This window comes from Salmo salar, chromosome ssa27 (genome assembly GCF_905237065.1).
Source record: "Salmo salar chromosome ssa27, Ssal_v3.1, whole genome shotgun sequence".
In the NCBI taxonomy this organism is placed as follows: Eukaryota; Metazoa; Chordata; class Actinopteri; order Salmoniformes; family Salmonidae; genus Salmo; species Salmo salar.
In genome coordinates this window covers 16,111,173-16,130,000 of record NC_059468.1, presented here as the reverse complement: position 1 = coordinate 16,130,000, position 18,828 = coordinate 16,111,173, and the positions used below count along the sequence as shown (strand labels likewise).

Genomic DNA, 18,828 nt, shown 5'->3' with positions numbered 1-18,828 from the left:
GATCCCGGGTTTCGGCATATGATGTTGTCCCTTCTTTATGTTCTGCTTTGGCTTTAAGGAAAGTGCCCACAGCTGTGTTTGTGGGCCTGAATCGTTTGTGCTACGCTGCTCCTGTGAATGTAAGTAATGTGTTTCTCTTTCATGTGAAATTGTCACCTCAGTCTCACATGAAAGTTGCTTATCATTGTTACATGACAGTAGGTTGTCATAAGAGAAAGATGCATGAAGTGTGAACTGGAGCTTTCTTGGATCCTCAAAAAGACTGTGTTTTTTGGAGAATGTGGGCATGGATCCCACTACCTCTCGCATGCTAAGCAAGAACTCTACCATTTGAGCTAATTCCCCAGTTGGGTAGAAATGCCACTATGAGCAACCAAGAGGGTCCAGTCTTGTCCGGCTATGCTGTTGGTGGACTTGTTAGTGTACACGCCAGCACTTGCAGATGCTCGGTGCATCTCAACAATTGTGCTGCATTGCTAGCGGCTGGTTAGCGCAGTTGGTTAGAGCGTGGTGCTAATAACGCCAAGGTCGTGGGTTCGATCCCCATAATGGCCATCAATTATGTTTTGAGTGTGAAAATTGTGAGTCACTTGCATGTGTATCGTCATGAGTGTCACAGAATGAATCTTAGCAGCTAGCCGAATTAGCTCAGTTGGGAGAGCGTTAGACTGAAGATCTAAAGGTCCCTGGTTAGATCCCGGGTTTCGGCATATGATGTTGTTCCTTCTTTATGTTCTGCTTTGGCTTTAAGGAAAGTGCCCACAGCTGTGTTTGTGGGCCTGAATCGTTTGTGCTACGCTGCTCCTGTGAATGTAAGTAATGTGTTTCTTTTTCATGTGAAATTGTCACCTCAGTCTCACATGAAAGTTGCTTGTGATTGTTACATGACAGTAGGTTGTCATAAGAGAAAGATGCATGAAGTGTGAACTGGAGCTTTCTTGGATCCTCAAAAAGACTGTGGTTTTGGAGGATGTGGGCATGGATCCCACTACCTCTCGCATGCTAAGCAAGAACTCTACCATTTGAGCTAATTCCCCAGTTGGGTAGAAATGCCACTATGAGCAACCAAGAGGGTCCAGTCTTGTCCGGCTATGCTGTTGGTGGACTTGTTAGTGTACACGCCAGCACTTGCAGATGCTCGGTGCATCTCAACAATTGTGCTGCACTGCTAGCGGCTGGTTAGTGCAGTTGGTTGGAGCGTGGTGCTAATAACGCCAAGGTCGTGGGTTCGATCCCCATACTGGCCATCAATTATGTTTTGAGTGTGAAAATTGTGAGTCACTTGCATGTGTATCGTCATGAGTGTCACAGAATGAATGTTAGCAGCTAGCAGAATTAGCTCAGTTGGGAGAGCGTTAGACTGAAGAGCTGAAGGTCCCTGGTTAGATCCCGGGTTTCGGCATATGATGTTGTCCCTTCTTCATGTTCTGCTTTGGCTTTAAGGAAAGTGCCCACAGCTGTGTTTGTGGGCCTGAATCGTTTGTGCTACGCTGCTCCTGTGAATGTAAGTAATGTGTTTCTCTTTCATGTGAAATTGTCACCTCAGTCTCACATGAAAGTTGCTTATCATTGTTACATGACAGTAGGTTGTCATAAGAGAAAGATGCATGAAGTGTGAACTGGAGCTTTCTTGGATCCTCAAAAAGACTGTGTTTTTGGAGAATGTGGGCATGGATCCCACTACCTCTCGCATGCTAAGCAAGCACTCTACCATTTGAGCTAATTCCCCAGTTGGGTAGAAATGCCACTATGAGCAACCAAGAGGGTCCAGTCTTGTCCGGCTATGCTGTTGGTGGACTTGATAGTGTACACGCCAGCACTTGCAGATGCTCGGTGCATCTCAACAATTGTGCTGCATTACCAGCGGCCGGTTAGCTCAGTTGGTTGGAGCGTGGTGCTAATAACGCCAAGGTCGTGGGTTCGATCCCCATACTGGCCATCAATTATGTTTTGAGTGTGAAAATTGTGAGTCACTTGCATGTGTATCGTCATGAGTGTCACAGAATGAATCTTAGCAGCTAGCCGAAATAGCTCAGTTGGGAGAGCGTTAGACTGAAGATCTAAAGGTCCCTGGTTCGATCCCGGTTTTCGGCATATGATGTTGTCCCTTCTTCATGTTCTGCTTTGGCTTTAAGGAAAGTGCCCACAGCTGTGTTTGTGGGCCTGAATCGTTTGTGCTACGCTGCTCCTGTGAATGTAAGTAATGTGTTTCTTTTTCATGTGAAATTGTGACCTCAGTCTCACATGAAAGTTGCTTATGATTGTTACATGACAGTAGGTTTTTCATAAGAGAAATATGCATGAAGTGTGAACTGGAGCTTTCTTGGATCCTCAAAAAGACTGTGTTTTGGAGAATGTGGGCATGAATCCCACTACCTCTCGCATGCTAAGCAAGCACTCTACCATTTGAGCTAATTCCCCAGTTGGGTAGAAATGCCACTATGAGCAACCAAGAGGGTCCAGTCTTGTCCGGCTATGCTGTTGGTGGACTTGTTAGTGTACACGCCAGCACTTGCAGATGCTCGGTGCATCTCAACAATTGTGCTGCATTGCTAGCGGCCGGTTAGCTCAGTTGGTTGGAGCGTGGTGCTAATAACGCCAAGGTCGTGGGTTCGATCCCCATACTGGCCATCAATTATGTTTTGAGTGTGAAAATTGTGAGTCACTTGCATGTGTATCGTCATGAGTGTCACAGAATGAATCTTAGCAGCTAGCCGAATTAGCTCAGTTGGGAGAGCGTTAGACTGAAGATCTGAAGGTCCCTGGTTAGATCCCGGGTTTCGGCATATGATGTTGTTCCTTCTTTATGTTCTGCTTTGGCTTTAAGGAAAGTGCCCACAGCTGTGTTTGTGGGCCTGAATCTTTTGTGCTACGCTGCTCCTGTGAATGTAAGTAATGTGTTTCTTTTTCATGTGAAATTGTGACCTCAGTCTCACATGAAAGTTGCTTGCGATTGTTACATGACAGTAGGTTTTTCATAAGAGAAAGATGCATGAAGTGTGAACTGGAGCTTTCTTGGATCCTCAAAAAGACTGTGTTTTGGAGAATGTGGGCATGGATCCCACTACCTCTCGCATGCTAAGCAAGCACTCTACCATTTGAGCTAATTCCCCAGTTGGGTAGAAATGCCACTATGAGCAACCAAGAGGGTCCAGTCTTGTCCGGCTATGCTGTTGGTGGACTTGTTAGTGTACACGCCAGCACTTGCAGATGCTCGGTGCATCTCAACAATTGTGCTGCATTGCCAGCGGCCGGTTAGCTCAGTTGGTTGGAGCGTGGTGCTAATAACGCCAAGGTCGTGGGTTCGATCCCCATACTGGCCATCAATTATGTTTTGAGTGTGAAAATTGTGAGTCACTTGCATGTGTATCGTCATGAGTGTCACAGAATGAATCTTAGCAGCTAGCCGAAATAGCTCAGTTGGGAGAGTGTTAGACTGAAGATCTAAAGGTCCCTGGTTCGATCCCGGTTTTCGGCATATGATGTTGTCCCTTCTTTATGTTCTGCTTTGGCTTTAAGGAAAGTGCCCACAGCTGTGTTTGTGGGCCTGAATCGTTTGTGCTACGCTGCTCCTGTGAATGTAAGTAATGTGTTTCTTTTTCATGTGAAATTGTGACCTCAGTCTCACATGAAAGTTGCTTATGATTGTTACATGACAGTAGGTTGTCATAAGAGAAAGATGCATGAAGTGTGAACTGGAGCTTTCTTGGATCCTCAAAAAGACTGTGTTTTGGAGAATGTGGGCATGGATCCCACTACCTCTCGCATGCTAAGCAAGCACTCTACCATTTGAGCTAATTCCCCAGTTGGGTAGAAACGCCACTATGAGCAACCAAGAGGGTCCAGTCTTGTCCGGCTATGCTGTTGGTGGACTTGTTAGTGTACACGCCAGCACTTGCAGATGCTCGGTGCATCTCAACAATTGTGCTGCGCAGCTAGCGGCCGGTTAGCTCAGTTGGTTAGAGCGTGGTGCTAATAACGCCAAGGTCGTGTGTTCGATCCCCATACTGGCCATCGATTATATTTTGAGTGTGAAAATTGTGAGTCACTTGCATGTGTATCGTCATGAGTGTCACAGAATGAATCTTAGCAGCTAGCCGAATTAGCTCAGTTGGGAGAGCGTTAGACTGAAGATCTAAATGTCCCTGGTTCGATCCAGGGTTTCAGCATTTGATGTGGTTCCTTCTTTATGTTCTGCTTTGGCTTTGAGGAAAGTGCCCACAGCTCTGTTTGTGGGCCTGAATCGTGTGTGCTACGCTGCTCCTCTGAATGTAACTAATGTGTTTCTTTTTCATGTGAAATTGTGACCTCAGTCTCACATGAAAGTTGCTTGTGATTGTTACATGACAGTAGGTTGTCGTAAGAGAAAGATGCATGAAGTGTGAACTGGAGCTTTCTTGGATCCTCAAAAAGAATGTGTTTTTGGAGAATGTGGGCATCGATCCCACTACCTCTCGCATGCTAAGCAAGCACTCTACCATTTGAGCTAATTCCCCATTTGGGTAGAAATGCCACTATGAGCAACCAGGAGGGTCCAGTCTTGTCCGGCTATGCTGTTGGTGGACTTGTTAGTGTACACACCAGCACTTGCAGATGCTCGGTGCATCTCAACAATTGTGCTGCGTAGCTAGTGGCCGGTTAGCTCAGTTGGTTAGAGCTTGGTGCTAATAACGCCAAGGTTGTGGGTTCGATCCCCATACTGGCCATCGATTATATTATGATTGTGAAAATTGTGAGTCACCTGCATGTGTATCGTCATGAGTGTCACAGAATGAATCTTAGCAGCTAGCCGAAATAGCTCAGTTGGGATAGCGTTAGACTGAAGATCAAAAGGGCCCTGTTTATATCCTGGGTTTCGGCATTAGATGTTGTTCTATCTTCATGTTCTGCTTTAGCTTTAAGGAAAGTGCCCACAGCTGTGTTTGTGGGCCTGAATCGTGTGTGCTACGCTGCTCCTGTGAATGTAACTAATGTGTTTCTTTTTCATGTGAAATTGTGACCTCAGTCTCACATGAATGTTGCTTGTGATTGTTACATGACAGTAGGTTGTCGTAAGAGAAAGCTACATGAAGTGTGAACTGGAGCTTTCTTGGATCCTCAGAAAGAATGTGTTTTTGGAGAATGTGGGCATCGATCCCACTACTTCTCGCATGCTAAGCAAGCACTCTACCATTTGAGCTAATTCCCCAGTTGGGAAGAAATGCCCCTATGAGCAACCAAGAGGGTCCAGTCTTGTCCGGCTATGCTGTTGGTGGACTTGTTAGTGTACACGCCAGCACTTGCAGATGCTCGGTGCATCTCAACAATTGTGCTGTGTAGCTAGCGGCTGGTTAGCTCAGTTGGTTAGAGCGTGGTGCTAATAATGCCAAGGTAGTGGGTTCAATCCCCATACTGGCCATCGATTATATTTTGAGTGTGAAAATTGTGAGTCACTTGCATGTGTATCGTCATGAGTGTCACAGAATGAATCTTAGCAGCTAGTGGAAATAGCTCAGATGGGAGAGCGTTAGACTGGATATCTAATGGTCCCTGGTTCGATCCCGGGTTTCGGCATTTGATGTTGTTCTTTCTTTATGTTCTACTTTGGCTTTAAGGAAAGTGCCCACAGCTGTGTTTGTGGGCCTGAATCGTGTGTGCTACGCTGCTCCTGTGAATGTAAGTAATGTCTTTCTTTTTCATGTGAAATTGTGACCTCAGTCTCACATGAAAGTTGCTTATGATTGTTACATGAGAGTAGGTTGTCGTAAGAGAAAGATGCATGAAGTGTGAACTGGAGCTTTCTTGGATCCTCAAAAAGAATGTGTTTTTGGAGGATGTGGGCATCGATCCCACTACCTCTCGCATGCTAAGCAAGCAATCTACCATTTGAGCTAATTCCACCGTTTGGGTAGAAACGCCACTATGAGCAACCAAGAGGGTCCAGTCTTGTCCGGCTATGCTGTTGGTGGACTTGTTAGTGTACGCGCCAGCACTTGCAGATGCTCGGTGCATCTCAACAATTGTGCTGCGTAGCTAGCGGCCGGTTAGCTCAGTTGGTTAGAGCGTGGTGCTAATAATGCCAAGGTCGTGGGTTTGATCCCCATACTGGCCATCGATTATATTTTGAGTGTGAAATTTGTGAGTCACTTGCATGTGTATCATCATGAGTGTCACAGAATGAATCTTAGCAGCTAGTGGAAATAGTTCAGTTGGGAGAGCGTTAGACTGAAGATCTAATGGTCCCTGGTTCGATCCTGGGTTTCAGCATTTGATGTTGTTCCTTCTTTATGTTCTGCTTTGGCTTTCAGGAAAGTGCCCACAGCTGTGTTTGTGGGCCTGAATCGTGTGTGCTACGCTGCTCCTGTGAATGTAAGTAATGTGTTTCTTTTTCATGTGAAATTGTGACCTCAGTCTCACATGAAAGTTGCTTATGATTGTTACATGAGAGTAGGTTGTCGTAAGAGAAAGATGCATGAAGTGTGAACTGGAGCTTTCTTGGATCCTCAAAAAGAATGTGTTTTTGGAGAATGTGGGCATCGATCCCACTACCTCTCGCATGCTAAGCAAGCAATCTACCATTTGAGCTAATTCCACCGTTTGGGTAGAAACGCCACTATGAGCAACCAAGAGGGTCCAGTCTTGTCCGGCTATGCTGTTGGTGGACTTGTTAGTGTACACGCCAGCACTTGCAGATGCTCGGTGCATCTCAACAATTGTGCTGCATAGCTAGCGGCCGGTTAGCTCAGTTGGTTAGAGTGTGGTGATAATAATGCCAAGGTCGTGGGTTCGATCCCCATACTGGCCATCGATTATATTTTGAGTGTGAAAATTGTGAGTCACTTGCATGTGTATCGTCATGAGTGTCACAGAATGAATCTTAGCAGCTAGCTGAAATAGCTCAGTTGGGAGAGCGTTAGACTGAAGATCTAAAGTTCCCAGGTTTGATCCCGGGTTTCATCATTAGATGTTGTTCCTTCTTTATGTTCTGCTTTGGCTTTAAGGAAGGTGCCCACAGCTGTGTTTGTGGGCCTGAATCGTGTGTGCTACGCTGCTCCTGTGAATGTAAGTAATGTGTTTCTTTTTCATGTGAAATTGTGACCTCAGTCTCACATGAAAGTTGCTTGTGATTGTTACATGACAGTAGGTTTTCGTAAGAGAAAGATGCATGAAGTGTGAACTGGAGCTTTCTTGGATCCTCAAAAAGAATATGTTTTTGGAGAATGCGGGCATCGATCCCACTACCTCTCGCTGCTAAGCAAGCACTCTACCATTTGAGCTAATTCCCCAGTTGGATAGAAATGCCACTATGAGCAACCAAGAGGGTCCAGTCTTGTCCGGCTATGCTGTTGGTGGACTTGTTAGTGTACACGCCAGCACTTGCAGATGCTCGGTGCATCTCAACAATTGTGCTGCGTAGCTATCTGCCGGTTAGCTCAGTTGGTTAGAGCGTGGTGCTAATAACGCCAAGGTCGTGGGTTCGATCCCCATACTGGCCAAAGATTATATTTTGAGTGTGAAATTTGTGAGTCACTTGCATGTGTATCGTCATGAGTGTCACAGAATGAATCTTAGCAGCTAGCGGAAATAGCTCAGTTGGGAGAGCGTTAGACTGAAGATCTAAAGGTCCCTGGTTCGATCCAGGGTTTCAGCATTTGATGTTGTTCCTTCTTTATGTTCTGCTTTGGCTTTAAGGAAAGTGCCCACAGCTCTGTTTGTGGGCCTGAATCGTGTGTGCTACGCTGCTCCTCTGAATGTAAGTAATGTGTTTCTTTTTCATGTGAAATTGTGACCTCAGTCTCACATGAAAGTTGCATTTGATTGTTACATGACAGTAGGTTGTCGTAAGAGAAAGATGCATGAAGTGTGAACAGGAGCTTTCTTGGATCCTCAAAAAGTATGTGTTTTTGGAGAATGTGGGCATCGATCCCACTACCTCTCGCATGCTAAGCAAGCAATCTACCATTTGAGCTAATTCCACCGTTTGGGTAAAAACGCCACTATGAGCAACCAAGAGGGTCCAGTCTTGTCCGGCTATGCTGTTGGTGGACTTGTTAGTGTACACGCCAGCACTTGCAGATGCTCGGTGCATCTCAACAATTGTGCTGCGTAGCTCGCGGCCGGTTAGCTCAGTTGGTTAGAGCGTGGTGCTAATAATGCCAAGGTCGTGGGTTCGATCCCCATACTGGCCATCGATTATATTTTGAGTGTGAAAATTGTGAGTCACTTGCATGTGTATCGTCATGAGTGTCACAGAATGAATCTTAGCAGCTAGCTGAAATAGCTCAGTTGGGAGAGCGTTAGACTGAAGATCTAAAGGTCCCAGTTTTGATCCCGGGTTTCGTCATTAGATGTTGTTCCTTCTTTATGTTCTGCTTTGGCTTTAAGGAAAGTGCCCACAGCTGTGTTTGTGGGCCTGAATCGTGTGTGCTACGCTGCTCCTGTGAATGTAAGTAATGTGTTTCTTTTTCATGTGAAATTGTGACCTCAGTCTCACATGAAAGTTGCTTGTGATTGTTACATGACAGTAGGTTGTCGTAAGAGAAAGATGCATGAAGTGTGAACTGGAGCTTTCTTGGATCCTCAAAAAGAATGTGTTTTTGGAGAATGTGGGCATCGATCCCACTACCTCTCGCATGCTAAGCAAGCACTCTACCATTTGAGCTAATTCCCCAGTTGGGTAGAAATGCCACTATGAGCAACCAAGAGGGTCCAGTCTTGTCCGGCTATGCTGTTGGTGGACTTGTTAGTGTACACGCCAGCACTTGCAGATGCTCGGTGCATCTCAACAATTGTGCTGCGTAGCTAGCGGCCGGTTAGCTCAGTTGGTTAGAGCGTGGTGCTAATAACGCCAAGGTCCTGGGTTCGATCCCCATACTGGCCAAAGATTATATTTTGAGAGTGAAAATTGTGAGTCACTTGCATGTGTATCGTCATGAGTGTCACAGAATGAATCTTAGCAGCTTGCGGAAATAGCTCAGTTGGGAGAGCGTTAGACTGAAGATCTAAAGGTCCCTGGTTCGATCCAGGGTTTCTGCATTTGATGTTGTTCTGTCTTTATGTTCTGCTTTGGCTTTGAGGAAAGTGCCCACAGCTCTGTTTGTGGGCCTGAATCGTGTGTGCTACGCTGCTCCTGTGAATGTAAGTAATGTGTTTCTTTTTCATGTGAAATTGTGACCTCAGTCTCACATGAAAGTTGCATTTGATTGTTACATGACAGTAGGTAGTCGTAAGAGAAAGATGCATGAAGTGTGAACTGGAGCTTTCTTGGATCCTCAAAAATAATATGTTTTTGGAGAATGTTGGCATAGATCCCACTACCGCTCGCATGATAAGCAAGCACTCTACCATTTGAGCTAATTCCCCAGGTGGGTAGAATTGCCACTATGAGCAACCAAGAGGGTCCAGTCTTGTCCGGCTATGCTGTTGGTGGACTTGTTAGTGTACACGCCAGCACTTGCAGATGCTCGGTGCATCTCAACAATTGTGCTGTGTAGATAATGGTCGGTTAGCTCAGTTGGTTAGAGCGTGGTGCTAATAAAGCCAAAGTCGTGGATTCGATACCCATACTGGCCATCGATTATATTTTGAGTGTGAAAATTGTGAGTCATTTGCATGTGTATCGTCATGATTGTCACAGAATGAATCTTAGCAGCTAGCCGAAAAAGCTCAGTTGGGATAGCGTTAGACTGAAGATCAAAAGGGCCCTGTTTATATCCTGGGTTTCGGCATTAGATGTTGTTCTATCTTTATGCTCTGCTTTAGCTTTAAGGAAAGTGCCCACAGCTGTGTTTGTGGGCCTGAATCGTGTGTGCTACGCTGCTCCTGTGAATGTAACTAATGTGTTTCTTTTTCATGTGAAATTGTGACCTCAGTCTCACATGAAAGTTTCTTGTGATTGTTACATGACAGTAGGTTGTCGTAAGAGAAAGCTACATGAAGTGTGAACTGGAGCTTTCTTGGATCCTCAAAAAGAATGTGTTTTTGGAGAATGTGGGCATAGATCCCACTACCCCTCGCATGATAAGCAAGCACTCTACCATTTGAGCTAATTCCCCAGTTGGGTAGAAATGCCACTATGAGCAACCAAGAGGGTCCAGTCTTGTCCGGCTATGCTGTTGGTGGACTTGTTAGTGTACACGCCAGCACTTGCAGATGCTCGGTGCATCTCAACAATTGTGCTGCGTAGCTAGTGGCCGGTTAGCTCAGTTGGTTAGAGCGTGGTGCTAATAAAGCCAAGGTCGTGGGTTCGATCCCCATACTGGCCATCGATTATATTTTGAGTGTGAAAATTGTGAGTCACTTGCATGTGTATCGTCATGAGTGTCACAGAATGAATCTTAGCAGCTAGCCGAAATAGCTCAGTTGGGATAGCGTTAGACTGAAGATCAAAAGGGCCCTGGTTAGAGCCTGGGTTTCGGCAATAGGTGTTGTTCCTTCTTTATGTTCTGCTTTGGCTTTAAGGAAAGTGCCCACAGCTGTGTTTGTGGGCCTGAATCGTGTGTGCTACGCTGCTCCTGTGAATGTAACTAATGTGTTTCTTTTTCATGTGAAATTGTGACCTCAGTCTCACATGAAAGTTGCTTGTGATTGTTACATGACAGTAGGTTGTCGTAAGAGAAAGATGCATGAAGTGTGAACTGGAGCTTTCTTGGATCCTCAAAAAGAAGATGTTTTTGGAGAATGTGGGCATCGATCCCACTACTTCTCGCATGCTAAGCAAGCACTCTACCATTTGAGCTAATTCCCCAGTTGGGAAGAAATGCCACTATGAGCAACCAAGAGGGTCCAGTCTTGTCCGGCTATGCTGTTGGTGGACTTGTTAGTGTACACACCAGCACTTGCAGATGCTCGGTGCATCTCAACAATTGTGCTGCGTAGATAGTGGCCGGTTAGCTCAGTTGGTTAGAGAGTGGAGCTAATAAAGCCGTGGTCGTGGATTCAATCCCCATACTGGCCATCGATTATATTTTCAGTGTGAAAATTGTGAGTCATTTGCATGTGTATCGTCATGATTGTCACAGAATGAATCTTAGCAGCTAGCCGAAAAATCTCAGTTGGGATAGCGTTAGACTGAAGATCAAAAGGGCCCTCTTTATATCCTGGGTTTCGGCATTAGATGTTGTTCTATCTTTATGCTCTGCTTTAGCTTTAAGGAAAGTGCCCACAGCTGTGTTTGTGGGCCTGAATCGTGTGTGCTACGCTGCTCCTGTGAATGTAACTAATGTGTTTCTTTTTCATGTGAAATTGTGACCTCAGTCTCACATGAATGTTGCTTGTGATTGTTACATGACAGTAGGTTGTCGTAAGAGAAAGCTACATGAAGTGTGAACTGGAGCTTTCTTGGATCCTCAAAAATAATGTGTTTTTGGAGAATGTGGGCATCGATCCCACTACCTCTCGCATGCTAAGCAAGCACTCTACCATTTGAGCTAATTCCCCATTTGGGTAGAAATGCCACTATGAGCAACCAAGAGGGTCCAGTCTTGTCCGGCTATGCTGTTGGTGGACTTGTTAGTGTACACACCAGCACTTGCAGATGCTCGGTGCATCTCAAAAATTGTGCTGCGTAACTAGTGGCCGGTTAGCTCAGTTGGTTAGAGCTTGGTGCTAATAACGCCAAGGTCGTGGGTTCGATCCCCATACTGGCCATCGATTATATTTTGAGTGTGAAAATTGTGAGTCACTTGCATGTGTATCGTCATGAGTGTCACAGAATGAATCTTAGCAGCTAGCGGAAATAGTTCAGTTGGGAGAGCGTTAGACTGAAGATCTAAAGGTCCCTGGTTCGATCCTGGGTTTCAGCATTTGATGTTGTTCCTTCTTTATGTTCTGCTTTGGCTTTCAGGAAAGTGCCCACAGCTGTGTTTGTGGGCCTGAATCGTGTGTGCTACGCTGCTCCTGTGAATGTAAGTAATGTGTTTCTTTTTCATGTGAAATTGTGACCTCAGTCTCACATGAAAGTTGCTTGTGATTGTTACATGACAGTAGGTTGTCGTAAGAGAAAGATGCATGAAGTGTGAACTGGAGCTTTCTTGGATCCTCAAAAACAAGATGTTTTTGGAGAATGTGGGCATCGATCCCACTACCTCTCGCATGCTAAGCAAGCACTCCACCATTTGAGCTAATTCCCCAGTTGGGTAGAAATGCCAGTATGAGCAACCAAGAGGGTCCAGTCTTGTCCGGCTATGCTGTTGGTGGACTTGTTAGTGTACACGCCAGCACTTGCAGATGCTCGGTGCATCTCAACAATTGTGCTGCGTAGCTAGTGGCCGGTTAGCTCAGTTGGTTAGAGCGTGGTGCTAATAACGCCAAGGTCGTGGGTTCGATCCCCATACTGGCCATCGATTATATTTTGAGTGTGAAAGTTGTGAGTCACTTGCATGTGTATCGTCATGAGTGTCACAGAATGAATCTTAGCAGCTAGCCGAAATAGCTCATTTGGGATAGCGTTAGACTGAAGATCAAAAGGGCCCTGGTTAGAGCCTGGGTTTCGGCATTAGGTGTTGTTCCTTCTTTATGTTCTGCTTTGGCTTTTAGGAAAGTGCCCACAGCTGTGTTTGTGGGCCTGAATCGTGTGTGCCACGCTGCTCCTGTGAATGTAAGTAATGTCTTTCTTTTTCATGTGAAATAGTGACCTCAGTCTCACATGAAAGTTGCTTGTGATTGTTACATGACAGTAGGTTGTCGTAAGAGAAAGATGCATGAAGTGTGAACTGGAGCTTTCTTGGATCCTCAAAATAATATGTTTTTGGAGAATGTGGGCATCGATCCCACTACCTCTCGCATGCTAAGCAAGCACTCTACCATTTGAGCTAATTCCCCAGTTGTATAGAAATGCCACTATGAGCAACCAAGAGGGTCCAGTCTTGTCCGGCTATGCTTTTGGTGGACTTGTTAGTGTACACGCCAGCACTTGCAGTTGCTCGGTGCATCTCAACAATTGTGCTCCGTAGCTAGTGGCCGGTTAGCTCAGTTGGTTAGAGCTTGGTGCTAATGACGCCAACGTCGTGGGTTCGATCCCCATACTGGCCATCGATTATGTTTTGAGTGTGAAAATTGTGAGTCACTTGCATGTGTATCTTCATGAGTGTCACAGAATGAATCTTAGCAGCTAGCCGAAATAGCTCAGTTGGGAGAGCGTTAGACTGAAGATCTAAAGGGCCCTGGTTAGAGCCTGGGTTTCGGCATTAGATGTTGTTCCTTCTTTATGTTCTGCTTTGGCTTTTAGGAAAGTGCCCACAGCTCTGTTTGTGGGCCTGAATCGTGTGTGCCACGCTGCTCCTGTGAATGTAAGTAATGTCTTTCTTTTTCATGTGAAATAGTGACCTCAGTCTCACATGAAAGTTGCTTGTGATTTTTACATGACGGTAGGTTGTCGTAAGAGAAAGATGCATGAAGTGTGAACTGGAGCTTTCTTGGATCCTCAAAAAAAATGTTTTTGGAGAATGTGGGCATCAATCCCACTACCTCTCGCATGCTAAGCAAGCACTCTACCATTTGAGCTAATTCCCCATTTGGGTAGAAATGCCACTATGAGCAACCAAGAGGGTCCAGTCTTGTCCGGCTATGCTGTTGGTGGACTTGTTAGTGTACACGCCAACACTCGCAGATGCTCGGTGCATCTCAACAATTGTGCTGCGTAGCTAGTGGCCGGTTAGCTCAGTTGGTTAGAGCGTGGTGCTAATAACGCCAAGATCGTGGGTTCGATCCCCATACTGGCCTTGATTATATTTTGAGTGTGAAAATTGTGAGTCACTTGCATGTGTATCGTCATGAGTGTCACAGAATGAATCTTAGCAGCTAGCCGAAATTGCTCAGTTGGGATAGCGTTAGACTGGAGATCAAAAGGGCCCTGGTTAGAGCCTGGGTTTCGGCATTAGGTGTTGTTCCTTCTTTATGTTCTGCTTTGGCTTTAAGGAAAGTGCCCACAGCTGTGTTTGTGGGCCTGAATCGTGTGTGCCACGCTGCTCCTGTGAATGTAAGTAATGTCTTTCTTTTTCATGTGAAATAGTGACCTCAGTCTCACATGAAAGTTGCTTGTGATTTTTACATGACGGTAGGTTGTCTTAAGAGAAAGATGCATGAAGTTTGAACTGGAGCTTTCTTGGATCCTCAAAAATAATATGTCTTTGGAGAATGTGGGCATCGATCCCACTACCTCTCGCATGCTAAGCAAGCACTCTACCATTTGAGCTAATTCCCCAGTTGTATAGAAATGCCACTATGAGCAACCAAGAGGGTCCAGTCTTGTCCGGCTATGCTTTTGGTGGACTTGTTAGTGTACACGCCAGCACTTGCAGTTGCTCGGTGCATCTCAACAATTGTGCTCCGTAGCTAGTGGCCGGTTAGCTCAGTTGGTTAGAGCTTGGTGCTAATGACGCCAACGTCGTGGGTTCGATCCCCATACTGGCCATCGATTATGTTTTGAGTGTGAAAATTGTGAGTCACTTGCATGTGTATCTTCATGAGTGTCACAGAATGAATATTAGCAGCTAGCCGAAATAGCTCAGTTGGGAGAGCGTTAGACTGAAGATCTAAAGGGCCCTGGTTAGAGCCTGGGTTTCGGCATTAGATGTTGTTCCTTCTTTATGTTCTGCTTTGGCTTTTAGGAAAGTGCCCACAGCTGTGTTTGTGGGCCTGAATCGTGTGTACTTAGCTGCTCCTGTGAATGTAAGTAATGTCTTTCTTTTTCATGTGAAATTGTGACCTCACTCTCACATGAAAGTTGCTTGTGATTGTTACATGACAGTAGGTTGTCGTAAGAGAAAGATGCATGAAGTGTGAACTGGAGCTTTCTTGGATCCTCAAAAAAATATGTTTTTGGAGAATGTGGGCATCAATCCCACTACCTCTCGCATGCTAAGCAAGCACTCTACCATTTGAGCTAATTCCCCATTTGGGTAGAAATGCCACTATGAGCAACCAAGAGGGTCCAGTCTTGTCCGGCTATGCTGTTGGTGGACTTGTTAGTGTACACGCCAGCACTTGCAGTTGCTCGGTGCATCTCAACAATTGTGCTGCGTAGCTAGTGTCCGGTTAGCTCAGTTGGTTAGAGCTTGGTGCTAATGACGCCAACGTCGTGGGTTCGATCCCCATACTGGCCATCGATTATATTTTGAGTGTGAAAATTGTGAGTCACTTGCATGTGTATCGTCATGAGTGTCACAGAATGAATCTTAGCAGCTAGCCGAAATAGCTCAGTTGGGATAGCGTTAGACTGAAGATCAAAAGGGCCCTGGTTAGAGCCTGGGTTTCGGCATTAGGTGTTGTTCCTTGTTTATGTTCTGCTTTGGCTTTAAGGAAAGTGCCCACAGCAGTGTTTGTGGGCCTGAATCGTGTGTGCTACGCTGCTCCTGTGAATGTAATTAATCTCTTTCTTTTTCATGTGAAATTGTGACCTCAGTCTCACATGAAAGTTGCTTGTGATTTTTACATGACGGTAGGTTGTCGTAAGAGAAAGATGCATGAAGTTTCAACTGGAGCTTTCTTGGATCCTCAAAAATAATATGTCTTTGGAGAATGTGGGCATCGATCCCACTACCTCTCGCATGCTAAGCAAGCACTCTACCATTTGAGCTAATTCCCCAGTTGTGTAGAAATGCCACTATGAGCAACCAAGAGGGTCCAGTCTTGTCCGGCTATGCTGTTGGTGGACTTGTTAGTGTACACGCCAGCACTTGCAGTTGCTCGGTGCATCTCAACAATTGTGCTGCGTAGCTAGTGGCCGGTTAGCTCAGTTGGTTAGAGCGTGGTGCTAATAATGCCAAGATCGTGGGTTCGATCCCCATACTGGCCATCGATTATATTTTGAGTGTGAAAATTGTGAGTCACTTGCATGTGTATCGTCATGAGTGTCACAGAATGAATCTTAGCAGCTAGCCGAAATAGCTCAGTTGGGATAGCGTTAGACTGAAGATCAAAAGGCCCCTGGTTAGAGCCTGGGTTTCGGCATTAGATGTTGTTCCTTCTTTATGTTCTGCTTTGGCTTTCAGGAAAGTGCCCACAGCTGTGTTTGTGGGCCTGAATCGTGTGTGCTACGCTGCGCCTGTGAATGTAAGTAATGTCTTTCTTTTTCATGTGAAATTGTGACCTCAGTCTCACATGAAAGTTGCTTGTGATTGTTACATGACACTAGGTTGTCGTAAGAGAAAGATGCATGAAGTGTGAACTGGAGCTTTCTTGGATCCTCAAAAAAATATGTTTTTGGAGAATGTGGGCATCAATCCCGCTACCTCTCGCATGCTAAGCAAGCACTCTACCATTTGAGCTAATTCCCCATTTGGGTAGAAATGCCACTATGAGCAACCAAGAGGGTCCAGTCTTGTCCGGCTATGCTGTTGGTGGACTTGATAGTGTACACGCCAACACTCGCAGATGCTCGGTGCATCTCAACAATTGTGCTGCGTAGCTAGTGGCCGGTTAGCTCAGTTGGTTAGAGCGTGGTGCTAATAACGCCAAGATCGTGGGTTCGATCCCCATACTGGCCATCGATTATATTTTGAGTGTGAAAATTGTGTGTCACTTGCATGTGTATCGTCATGAGTGTCACAGAATGAATCTTAGCAGCTAGCCGAAATAGCTCAGTTGGGATAGCGTTAGACTGAAGATCAAAAGGGCCCTGGTTAGAGCCTGGGTTTCGGCTTTAGGTGTTGTTCCTTCTTTATGTTCTGCTTTGGCTTTCAGGAAAGTGCCCACAGCTGTGTTTGTGGGCCTGAATCGTGTGTGCTACGCTGCTCCTGTGAATGTAAGTAATGTGTTTCTTTTTCATGTGAAATTGTGACCTCAGTCTCACATGAAAGTTGCTTGTGATTTTTACATGACGGTAGGTTGTCGTAAGAGAAAGATGCATGAAGTGTGAAGTGGAGCTTTCTTGGATCCTCAAAAAGAATATGTTTTTGGAGAATGTGGGCATCGATCCCACTACCTCCCGCATGCTAAGCAAGCACTCTACCATTTGCGCTAATTCCCCAGTTGGGTGGAAATGCCACTATGAGCAACCAAGAGGGTCCAGTCTTGTCCGGCTATGCTGTTGGTGGACTTGTTAGTGTACACGCCAGCACTTGCAGATGCTCGGTGCATCTCAACAATTGTGCTGTGTAGCTGGTGGCCGGTTAGCTCAGTTGGTTAGAGCGTGGTGCTAATAAAGCCGTGGTCGTGGATTCGATCCCCATACTGGCCATCGATTATATTTTGAGTGTGAAAATTGTGAGTCACTTGCATGTGTATCGTCATGAGTGTCACAGAATGAATTTTAGCAGCTAGCCGAAATAGCTCAGTTGGGATAGCGTTAGACTGAAAATCAAAAGGGCCCTGGTTAGAGCCTGGGTTTCGGCATTAGATGTTGTTCCTTCTTTATGTTCTGCTTTGGCTTTTAGGAAAGTGCCCACAGCTGTGTTTGTGGGCCTGAATCGTGTGTGCTACGCTGCTCCTGTGAATGTAAGTAATGTCTTTCTTTTTCATGTGAAATTGTGACCTCAGTCTCACATGAAAGTTGCTTGTGATTGTTACATGACAGTAGGTTGTCGTAAGAGAAAGATGCATGAAGTGTGAACTGGAGCTTTCTTGGATCATCAAAAATAATATGTTTTTGGAGAATGTGGGCATCGATCCCACTACCTCTCGCATGCTAAGCAAGCACTCTACCATTTGAGCTAATTCCCCAGCTGGGTAGAAATGCCACTATGAGCAACCAAGAGGGTCCAGTCTTGTCCGGCTATGCTGTTGGTGGACTTGTTAGTGTACACGCCAGCACTTGCAGTTGCTCGTTGCATCTCAACAATTGTGCTGCGTAGCTAGTGGCCGGTTAGCTCAGTTGGTTAGAGAGTGGTGCTATTAACGCCAAGGTCGTGGGTTCGATCCCCATACTGGCCATCGATTATATTTTGAGTGTAAAAATTGTGAGTCACTTGCATGTGTATCGTCATGAGTGTCACAGAATGAATCTTAGCAGCTAGCCGAAATAGCTCAGTTGGGATAGCGTTAGACTGAAGATCAAAAGGTCCCTGGTTAGAGCCTGGGTTTCGGCATTAGGTGTTGTTCCTTCTTTATGTTCTGCTTTGGCTTTAAGGAAAGTGCCCACAGCAGTGTTTGTGGGCCTGAATCGTGTGTGCTACGCTGCTCCTGTGGATGTAATTAATGTCTTTCTTTTTCATGTGAAATTCTGACCTCAGTCTCACATGAAAGTTGCTTGTGATTGTTACATGACAGTAGGTTGTCGTAAGAGAAAGATGCATGAAGTGTGAACTGGAGCTTTCTTGGATCCCCCAAAAAATATGTTTTTGGAGAATGTGGGCATCAATCAACCTCTCGCATGCTAAGCAAGCACTCTACCATTTGAGCTAATTCCCCAGTTGTGTAGAAATGCCACTATGAGCAACCAAGAGGGTCCAGTCTTGTCCGGCTATGCTGTTGGTGGACTTGTTAGTGTACACGCCAGCACTTGCAGTTGCTCGGTGCATCTCAACAATTGTGCTGCGTAGCTAGTGGCCGGTTAGCTCAGTTGGTTAGAGCGTGGTGCTAATAATGCCAAGATCGTGGGTTCGATCCCCATACTGGCCATCGATTATATTTTGAGTGTGAAAATTGTGAGTCACTTGCATGTGTATCGTCATGAGTGTCACAGAATGAATCTTAGCAGCTAGCCGAAATAGCTCAGTTGGGATAGCGTTAGACTGAAGATCAAAAGGCCCCTGGTTAGAGCCTGGGTTTCGGCATTAGATGTTGTTCCTTCTTTATGTTCTGCTTTGGCTTTCAGGAAAGTGCCCACAGCTGTGTTTGTGGGCCTGAATCGTGTGTGCTACGCTGCGCCTGTGAATGTAAGTAATGTCTTTCTTTTTCATGTGAAATTGT

General features: G+C 45.6%; 46 non-coding genes across 46 annotated transcripts in view; all 46 read left to right on the top strand.

The window, feature by feature from the left end:
• The window catches only part of trnaf-gaa (transfer RNA phenylalanine (anticodon GAA)), a 73-nt gene extending 56 nt beyond the window's left edge, over window positions 1-17 (top strand). Inside the window, exon 1 of the tRNA in view lies at window positions 1-17. This exon is cut by the window's left edge and continues 56 nt beyond it. This is a non-coding gene — a tRNA (tRNA-Phe).
• Window positions 18-481: 464 nt separating this feature from the next.
• trnai-aau (transfer RNA isoleucine (anticodon AAU)) lies at window positions 482-555 on the top strand. Its single transcript has one exon. It is a non-coding gene; the product is annotated as a tRNA-Ile (tRNA).
• Window positions 556-637: 82 nt separating this feature from the next.
• Window positions 638-710, top strand: trnaf-gaa (transfer RNA phenylalanine (anticodon GAA)). The gene has a single exon. It is a non-coding gene; the product is annotated as a tRNA-Phe (tRNA).
• Window positions 711-1,173: 463 nt separating this feature from the next.
• trnai-aau (transfer RNA isoleucine (anticodon AAU)) lies at window positions 1,174-1,247 on the top strand. The gene has a single exon. It is a non-coding gene; the product is annotated as a tRNA-Ile (tRNA).
• A 618-nt stretch (window positions 1,248-1,865) lies between these two features.
• On the top strand, window positions 1,866-1,939 carry trnai-aau (transfer RNA isoleucine (anticodon AAU)). Its single transcript has one exon. It is a non-coding gene; the product is annotated as a tRNA-Ile (tRNA).
• An 82-nt stretch (window positions 1,940-2,021) lies between these two features.
• Window positions 2,022-2,094, top strand: trnaf-gaa (transfer RNA phenylalanine (anticodon GAA)). Its single transcript has one exon. It is a non-coding gene; the product is annotated as a tRNA-Phe (tRNA).
• Window positions 2,095-2,557: 463 nt separating this feature from the next.
• trnai-aau (transfer RNA isoleucine (anticodon AAU)) lies at window positions 2,558-2,631 on the top strand. The gene has a single exon. It is a non-coding gene; the product is annotated as a tRNA-Ile (tRNA).
• Window positions 2,632-2,713: 82 nt separating this feature from the next.
• Window positions 2,714-2,786, top strand: trnaf-gaa (transfer RNA phenylalanine (anticodon GAA)). The gene has a single exon. It is a non-coding gene; the product is annotated as a tRNA-Phe (tRNA).
• A 463-nt stretch (window positions 2,787-3,249) lies between these two features.
• Window positions 3,250-3,323, top strand: trnai-aau (transfer RNA isoleucine (anticodon AAU)). The gene has a single exon. It is a non-coding gene; the product is annotated as a tRNA-Ile (tRNA).
• Window positions 3,324-3,405: 82 nt separating this feature from the next.
• Window positions 3,406-3,478, top strand: trnaf-gaa (transfer RNA phenylalanine (anticodon GAA)). Its single transcript has one exon. It is a non-coding gene; the product is annotated as a tRNA-Phe (tRNA).
• Window positions 3,479-3,940: 462 nt separating this feature from the next.
• Window positions 3,941-4,014, top strand: trnai-aau (transfer RNA isoleucine (anticodon AAU)). Its single transcript has one exon. It is a non-coding gene; the product is annotated as a tRNA-Ile (tRNA).
• An 82-nt stretch (window positions 4,015-4,096) lies between these two features.
• On the top strand, window positions 4,097-4,169 carry trnaf-gaa (transfer RNA phenylalanine (anticodon GAA)). The gene has a single exon. It is a non-coding gene; the product is annotated as a tRNA-Phe (tRNA).
• Window positions 4,170-4,632: 463 nt separating this feature from the next.
• trnai-aau (transfer RNA isoleucine (anticodon AAU)) lies at window positions 4,633-4,706 on the top strand. Its single transcript has one exon. It is a non-coding gene; the product is annotated as a tRNA-Ile (tRNA).
• A 618-nt stretch (window positions 4,707-5,324) lies between these two features.
• On the top strand, window positions 5,325-5,398 carry trnai-aau (transfer RNA isoleucine (anticodon AAU)). Its single transcript has one exon. It is a non-coding gene; the product is annotated as a tRNA-Ile (tRNA).
• An 82-nt stretch (window positions 5,399-5,480) lies between these two features.
• trnas-gga (transfer RNA serine (anticodon GGA)) lies at window positions 5,481-5,553 on the top strand. The gene has a single exon. It is a non-coding gene; the product is annotated as a tRNA-Ser (tRNA).
• A 464-nt stretch (window positions 5,554-6,017) lies between these two features.
• trnai-aau (transfer RNA isoleucine (anticodon AAU)) lies at window positions 6,018-6,091 on the top strand. Its single transcript has one exon. It is a non-coding gene; the product is annotated as a tRNA-Ile (tRNA).
• Window positions 6,092-6,169: 78 nt separating this feature from the next.
• trnaf-gaa (transfer RNA phenylalanine (anticodon GAA)) lies at window positions 6,170-6,246 on the top strand. Its single transcript has one exon. It is a non-coding gene; the product is annotated as a tRNA-Phe (tRNA).
• A 464-nt stretch (window positions 6,247-6,710) lies between these two features.
• On the top strand, window positions 6,711-6,784 carry trnai-aau (transfer RNA isoleucine (anticodon AAU)). Its single transcript has one exon. It is a non-coding gene; the product is annotated as a tRNA-Ile (tRNA).
• Window positions 6,785-6,866: 82 nt separating this feature from the next.
• Window positions 6,867-6,939, top strand: trnaf-gaa (transfer RNA phenylalanine (anticodon GAA)). The gene has a single exon. It is a non-coding gene; the product is annotated as a tRNA-Phe (tRNA).
• Window positions 6,940-7,401: 462 nt separating this feature from the next.
• On the top strand, window positions 7,402-7,475 carry trnai-aau (transfer RNA isoleucine (anticodon AAU)). Its single transcript has one exon. It is a non-coding gene; the product is annotated as a tRNA-Ile (tRNA).
• Window positions 7,476-7,557: 82 nt separating this feature from the next.
• trnaf-gaa (transfer RNA phenylalanine (anticodon GAA)) lies at window positions 7,558-7,630 on the top strand. The gene has a single exon. It is a non-coding gene; the product is annotated as a tRNA-Phe (tRNA).
• Window positions 7,631-8,094: 464 nt separating this feature from the next.
• Window positions 8,095-8,168, top strand: trnai-aau (transfer RNA isoleucine (anticodon AAU)). Its single transcript has one exon. It is a non-coding gene; the product is annotated as a tRNA-Ile (tRNA).
• A 618-nt stretch (window positions 8,169-8,786) lies between these two features.
• On the top strand, window positions 8,787-8,860 carry trnai-aau (transfer RNA isoleucine (anticodon AAU)). The gene has a single exon. It is a non-coding gene; the product is annotated as a tRNA-Ile (tRNA).
• An 82-nt stretch (window positions 8,861-8,942) lies between these two features.
• Window positions 8,943-9,015, top strand: trnaf-gaa (transfer RNA phenylalanine (anticodon GAA)). Its single transcript has one exon. It is a non-coding gene; the product is annotated as a tRNA-Phe (tRNA).
• Window positions 9,016-10,170: 1,155 nt separating this feature from the next.
• On the top strand, window positions 10,171-10,244 carry trnai-aau (transfer RNA isoleucine (anticodon AAU)). The gene has a single exon. It is a non-coding gene; the product is annotated as a tRNA-Ile (tRNA).
• Window positions 10,245-10,326: 82 nt separating this feature from the next.
• Window positions 10,327-10,399, top strand: trnaf-gaa (transfer RNA phenylalanine (anticodon GAA)). The gene has a single exon. It is a non-coding gene; the product is annotated as a tRNA-Phe (tRNA).
• Window positions 10,400-11,554: 1,155 nt separating this feature from the next.
• trnai-aau (transfer RNA isoleucine (anticodon AAU)) lies at window positions 11,555-11,628 on the top strand. The gene has a single exon. It is a non-coding gene; the product is annotated as a tRNA-Ile (tRNA).
• Window positions 11,629-11,710: 82 nt separating this feature from the next.
• On the top strand, window positions 11,711-11,783 carry trnaf-gaa (transfer RNA phenylalanine (anticodon GAA)). Its single transcript has one exon. It is a non-coding gene; the product is annotated as a tRNA-Phe (tRNA).
• Window positions 11,784-12,246: 463 nt separating this feature from the next.
• trnai-aau (transfer RNA isoleucine (anticodon AAU)) lies at window positions 12,247-12,320 on the top strand. The gene has a single exon. It is a non-coding gene; the product is annotated as a tRNA-Ile (tRNA).
• A 617-nt stretch (window positions 12,321-12,937) lies between these two features.
• trnai-aau (transfer RNA isoleucine (anticodon AAU)) lies at window positions 12,938-13,011 on the top strand. Its single transcript has one exon. It is a non-coding gene; the product is annotated as a tRNA-Ile (tRNA).
• Window positions 13,012-13,093: 82 nt separating this feature from the next.
• On the top strand, window positions 13,094-13,166 carry trnaf-gaa (transfer RNA phenylalanine (anticodon GAA)). The gene has a single exon. It is a non-coding gene; the product is annotated as a tRNA-Phe (tRNA).
• A 461-nt stretch (window positions 13,167-13,627) lies between these two features.
• trnai-aau (transfer RNA isoleucine (anticodon AAU)) lies at window positions 13,628-13,701 on the top strand. Its single transcript has one exon. It is a non-coding gene; the product is annotated as a tRNA-Ile (tRNA).
• Window positions 13,702-14,318: 617 nt separating this feature from the next.
• On the top strand, window positions 14,319-14,392 carry trnai-aau (transfer RNA isoleucine (anticodon AAU)). The gene has a single exon. It is a non-coding gene; the product is annotated as a tRNA-Ile (tRNA).
• Window positions 14,393-14,474: 82 nt separating this feature from the next.
• Window positions 14,475-14,547, top strand: trnaf-gaa (transfer RNA phenylalanine (anticodon GAA)). The gene has a single exon. It is a non-coding gene; the product is annotated as a tRNA-Phe (tRNA).
• A 462-nt stretch (window positions 14,548-15,009) lies between these two features.
• trnai-aau (transfer RNA isoleucine (anticodon AAU)) lies at window positions 15,010-15,083 on the top strand. The gene has a single exon. It is a non-coding gene; the product is annotated as a tRNA-Ile (tRNA).
• An 82-nt stretch (window positions 15,084-15,165) lies between these two features.
• trnaf-gaa (transfer RNA phenylalanine (anticodon GAA)) lies at window positions 15,166-15,238 on the top strand. Its single transcript has one exon. It is a non-coding gene; the product is annotated as a tRNA-Phe (tRNA).
• Window positions 15,239-15,701: 463 nt separating this feature from the next.
• On the top strand, window positions 15,702-15,775 carry trnai-aau (transfer RNA isoleucine (anticodon AAU)). The gene has a single exon. It is a non-coding gene; the product is annotated as a tRNA-Ile (tRNA).
• An 82-nt stretch (window positions 15,776-15,857) lies between these two features.
• trnaf-gaa (transfer RNA phenylalanine (anticodon GAA)) lies at window positions 15,858-15,930 on the top strand. Its single transcript has one exon. It is a non-coding gene; the product is annotated as a tRNA-Phe (tRNA).
• A 462-nt stretch (window positions 15,931-16,392) lies between these two features.
• Window positions 16,393-16,466, top strand: trnai-aau (transfer RNA isoleucine (anticodon AAU)). Its single transcript has one exon. It is a non-coding gene; the product is annotated as a tRNA-Ile (tRNA).
• An 82-nt stretch (window positions 16,467-16,548) lies between these two features.
• trnaf-gaa (transfer RNA phenylalanine (anticodon GAA)) lies at window positions 16,549-16,621 on the top strand. The gene has a single exon. It is a non-coding gene; the product is annotated as a tRNA-Phe (tRNA).
• A 463-nt stretch (window positions 16,622-17,084) lies between these two features.
• On the top strand, window positions 17,085-17,158 carry trnai-aau (transfer RNA isoleucine (anticodon AAU)). Its single transcript has one exon. It is a non-coding gene; the product is annotated as a tRNA-Ile (tRNA).
• Window positions 17,159-17,240: 82 nt separating this feature from the next.
• On the top strand, window positions 17,241-17,313 carry trnaf-gaa (transfer RNA phenylalanine (anticodon GAA)). The gene has a single exon. It is a non-coding gene; the product is annotated as a tRNA-Phe (tRNA).
• Window positions 17,314-17,776: 463 nt separating this feature from the next.
• On the top strand, window positions 17,777-17,850 carry trnan-auu (transfer RNA asparagine (anticodon AUU)). Its single transcript has one exon. It is a non-coding gene; the product is annotated as a tRNA-Asn (tRNA).
• Window positions 17,851-17,932: 82 nt separating this feature from the next.
• On the top strand, window positions 17,933-18,005 carry trnaf-gaa (transfer RNA phenylalanine (anticodon GAA)). The gene has a single exon. It is a non-coding gene; the product is annotated as a tRNA-Phe (tRNA).
• A 458-nt stretch (window positions 18,006-18,463) lies between these two features.
• trnai-aau (transfer RNA isoleucine (anticodon AAU)) lies at window positions 18,464-18,537 on the top strand. The gene has a single exon. It is a non-coding gene; the product is annotated as a tRNA-Ile (tRNA).
• Window positions 18,538-18,619: 82 nt separating this feature from the next.
• Window positions 18,620-18,692, top strand: trnaf-gaa (transfer RNA phenylalanine (anticodon GAA)). The gene has a single exon. It is a non-coding gene; the product is annotated as a tRNA-Phe (tRNA).
• Window positions 18,693-18,828: the final 136 nt, after the last annotated feature.